This window comes from Gossypium hirsutum, chromosome A12 (assembly GCF_007990345.1).
Source record: "Gossypium hirsutum isolate 1008001.06 chromosome A12, Gossypium_hirsutum_v2.1, whole genome shotgun sequence".
Classification (NCBI taxonomy): domain Eukaryota; kingdom Viridiplantae; phylum Streptophyta; class Magnoliopsida; order Malvales; family Malvaceae; genus Gossypium; species Gossypium hirsutum.
Window position 1 is genome coordinate 54,839,745 of NC_053435.1, and position 4,899 is coordinate 54,844,643.

Genomic DNA, 4,899 nt, shown 5'->3' on the forward strand with positions numbered 1-4,899 from the left:
AAGATATTAGGAACGCTTAATTTTTATTACTTTATCCATTTATTTTATTGCAGTTTAATTTTTATCACTAAATTTTCTTTTATTTACTTCTGGCAGGTTTTTATAGTTTATGACTAGAAGAAACCCGTCAGGACCTCTACTTTTTGATAGTGAGATCAAAAGCACAGCATGCAGAAATCGAAGAGAGATAAGCCGAAGCCTACGATACATAGAGGAAGGGAAAGAGGACGATATTCAAACTACAACCGAGGAGATGGCTGATAATCATAAAAAGAATCCGCTACCTCCTGTGGCTGTTGCGAACCCAATAAATCAGGATCCTGCTCCTCGTACTATGTATGATTATGCTAAACCTAGTTTAACAGGAGCTGAATCGAGTATAGTTAGGCCTGCTATTGCTGCAAATAATTTTGAACTAGAACCTAACACGATTCAAATGATACAACAGTTTGTTCAGTTTGATGGTTTGTAGGATGAGGATCCAAACACTCATTTAGCGAATTTTCTGGAACTCTACAACACTTTTAACATTAATGGCACTTCTGATGATGACATTCACCTTCGGTTGTTTCCCTTTTCATTGAGGAATAAGGCTAAACAATGGTTGAACTCGTTACCACAAGGGTCAATCACTAGTTGGGAATAAATGACCAAAACATTTTTACTTAAATATTTTCCGTCGGCTAAAATGGCTGAGGAATGATATCTCTTCTTTTGTGCAGATGGATCTAGAAACTCTTTATGATGCATGGGAGAAATACAAGGACTTATTAAGAAGGTGCTCTGACCATGGGTTACCCTTATGGTTATAGGTTCAGACTTTTTACAACGGTGTGAACCCCTCAACCAGGCAACTGATCGACGCAGCCGCCGGTGGAACTTTGAACAACAAAACACTTGAAAAGGCTTATTAATTTATTGAAGAGATGTCACTGAATAACTATCAGTGGCAAGTCATGAGAACAAAGCCGACAAAAGCAGCCGGTGTTTTCAACCTCGACGCAGTTACTATGCTGTCTAACTAGGTAGAACTTTTGAATAAAAAGATTGACGATTTGTATGGTTTTACTCAGGTACATCCAGTAATTAGATGTGATTCAAATGGAGGAGGAGAACACACAGAATATCAATCCTTCAACCCTAGCACCAAGGAGGAACAAGTTCAATATTTGGGTAATAATAATTCTAGACCTCAAAATAACCCATACAGTAACACTTATAATGCAGGTTGGAGGAACTATCCCAACTTCTCATGGGGTGGCAAGGGAAATCAAAGGCCACAACCTCCCCAGGTTTTCAACAACCACTTTACCAGCAGGAAAAGAAGCCGAACCTTGAAGAGATGCTAACAAAATTCATCTCGGTGTCAGAAACTCATTTTTAGAATACTGAAACAGCACTTAAGAATCAACAAGTGTCGATCCAAGTGCTCGAAACTTAAATAGGCCAGCTTGCTAAACTGATTTCTGAACGACCACAAGGTAATTTGCCAAGTAATACTGAAACTAACCCAAGGGAGCAGCTTAATGCAATTACCGTTCAAGATGAAGAAGGGTTAGTTGAACCTGAACCAGAACTGAGGCAAGGAATTGTGGTAAGTAAAGGTAAAAGTAAGGTGGACCACAGTGAGCAAAAATCGGTAAGTAGAGAATACAAACCTCATGTGCCATACCCCAGAGCGACAAGGAAAGACCACACGGACGAACAATTTGGTAAATTCCTTAAATTATTAAAGAAATTACATATTAACTTACCGTTTATTGAAGCTTTTTCGCAGATGCCACACACAGTTAAATTTTTAAAGGAGCTTTTAGCAAATAAGCGAAAATTGGATGAGGCGTCGTATGTAGAGTTGAATGCAGTTTGCTCAACCATTCTACAGAATAAGCTACCCAACAAGTTGAAAGATCCAGAGAGTTTTACAATTCTTTGTTTAATTGGTAGTTTAAACATTAACAATGCTTTGGCAGATTTAGGGGCTAGTATTAATGTCATGCCCTATAAAATGTTTAAACAACTAGGTCTTGGGAAACCCAAACAAACTAGGATGAACATTCAATTGGCAGATAAAATAATTAGATTTCCTAGGGGTATTATTGAAGATGTACTTGTTAAAATTGACAAATTTATATTGCTAATTGATTTTTTTGTTTTAGACATAGAAGAGGATAGTGACGTGCCTTTAATTTTAGGATGACCCTTTTTAGCAACTGCTAGAACTATTATTGATGTTGGTACAAATGAACTCACACTTCGTGTGGGTGATGAAACAATCACTCTTCAAGCTCGTAATTCGAGTAACAGATTGAATATTGAAGGTGGTATAAATCATGCTACTAATACTAATCATGTGGTGCAACCTTCTTTATAGGAAACACGTTCGAAGAGCATACATGAGCCATGCTCAAGTAACAACAAAGGACCCATATATGAAGAATGAAGACTTCAAATCAATGAACTAGATAAATGATGGACACAGAAATCGAGAACACACGATAAACCAAAACCACACCATGACAGACTCAATGTTTTATCAAATCAACTTAAGGTTGGAGACAAAGTACTATTAGATGCGCAGACCCCATATTACCACTTCTAAACCTAATGGAGCAATCCCTTTTACAGTACTTAACATTTTTCTATACGGTACGGTCGAGGTAACTCATTCTAAATTTGGCACTTTTAAGGTAAATAGTACTCGTCTAAAACCTTATTTTGATAAAATTGATAGCAGGAATGAGGAGTGTAAACTCCTCTCACCACCATGACCACGCAACAGAGAGGTAAGTCGAGCTTAGACTATAAATAAGCGCTTCTCGGGAGGCAACCCGAGTACTAACGGTGTTGATTTCTTTAAATCTTAGTTTTTAACATCTAAATTATTAACTAGTCCTTGAACACAGGATTTCCAAATCCACATGGCTAGGCACACAAGTGTGCCTTAGGCTGTGCTCATACCACGGACAGCGACACGACGTGCTCATACCTCGGGCAGTGACACGGTTGTGAGAAAATAGAGTAAAAATTTTTCCCCAAACACGGGATTCAATACGTTGCCACAGCCGTGTGACACGGTCGTGGGCAATCCTGCTAAATCAACACAGGCGTACGACAAGCCTGTGCCCACCACCCGTGGTTGAACCTGTCAAAATAACACAAGCATGCGCATATATACACAGGCGTAGGAGAAGCGAACGAAGTAGGACACGACCTTGCGACACGGCCGTGTGCACCAACACGCTTAAAGAACACGTGCGTGGGCCCTAATATCTATACAAACCCCCACTATTCATCACCACCTTCCCTAATACCCTAACCCTAGACACCGCAATCTCTCCCCCAACCAACTAGCCACCCCTAGCTTTCCTTTCTTCTTCCCTATTCTTCCTCCCCATACCCTCATACCCCCATTCCCTTTTCTTTTCTATTTTCTCCCTTCTTCTCACCCTTGCGCACCCCCACTGCAAATCACACAGCCTCACTGCCAACGCCCGTGGCCGACCTACATCACCATCATCGACGACCGCACCATCTCTGACCAACGACCTCATCCACCGCCAACCACTGTTTGTGGCTTCCTCTTTTACCCTCAACCATTTTATTTATTTTCATTTTTATTTACTTCTTTGTTATTTCTTGGTTATTTTTCCATTCTAATTTTAGTTTATTTTTCTTTACTTAGTTCCTTCTAACCTTCATTATTATTGTTTTTCATTTTATGTGTTAGTAGTACTTTTATTAATTTTCATATTTTTTATTGTCCCTACTTTATTCTAATTCTCTGTTTTGTTTGCTTTATTCGAGTCTTTGTTATGTTTAATATTAGGGAATTCTCTTTAGGACTATAGTTTTTTTTAGATTCTATTTCTTTTTTGACTCATGGTTCAATATTAGACAATATTTATCTTCTATTATTTCGCAGGCACACTATGACAAACACTAGAGGCAAGAAGATTGCTGTCCCCGCCTCGAAGAAGCGAAAAGGAGCAGCATCCTCCTCGGGTCCTACCACCGAGATTCGGCACCCATTCCTCCAATTTTCACGGGGACCCCAAGAGGAACTATTTCAGATACTATGGGCTAGACCCCTAGGTGTGGGCCGTTGCATTGATTGTACCGCCCTAGAGCAGATCCAACTCGCTAACGGAGTTCGGGCTCTCCTGACTACTGACCCATGGGGGCTCTTCTTCGAGATCGCCGAGCCAACATATCTCGAGCTCACATTAGAACTCTGTTCAACCTTCCACCTTCAAGGTGTTATGACAAAGTTCGATGATCCTAGAACAGTCTAGTTCCTTCTCGGTGATTTTGCTCTTCAGTTGAGCATGCTTGAGTTCCGTGTCGCATTAGGACTACATACGGAAGAGTTCATGGACGACGACGAGTTCGACAGTCTCCATCGCCACATCCACTATTCTCCTTCAAATTGCTGGAAGGCCTTAGTCCCTGCTTCGGTCACTTATGACCCTAGCCGCTCTAAAGCATCGGCTCCCACCCCATCACTGAGATACTTACACACCATCATGGCCCACACCCTGACAAGACGGTGAGAGAGTACCGGTGTCGTCAACACTAACGACGCCTATGTTTTATGGAGCATGGCGCATAGGCACGTATTCGAACTCGTTTATTTCATCGCCCTCACAATTCGCTATTAGATAAAGCAGCATAAGAAGGGAGTCATTTCCATCGGCCCTCATGTGACTCATCTGGCGCGGTACTTCGGTCTCCTCAACACGGCAATGCAATCATCCTCCCTCACCCTTATTGGTCAGATGTCCCCACAGGGTATCTCGAGTATGCTCCATATGAGGATGATCGAGCGACGACATGGATTTGATTCTCCTCAGTAACGCCTCGTCCAGTCAGCCAAACAGGAGGACCTAGAAGACATTACTG

At 41.2% G+C, this 4,899-nt stretch overlaps 1 non-coding gene across 1 annotated transcript; it reads right to left on the bottom strand.

Moving 5' to 3' along the window:
- Positions 1-689: 689 nt before the first annotated feature.
- On the bottom strand, positions 690-796 carry LOC121211819 (small nucleolar RNA R71). Its single transcript, XR_005907037.1, has one exon. It is a non-coding gene; the product is annotated as a small nucleolar RNA R71 (small nucleolar RNA).
- Between the last annotated feature and the right edge of the window lie 4,103 nt (positions 797-4,899).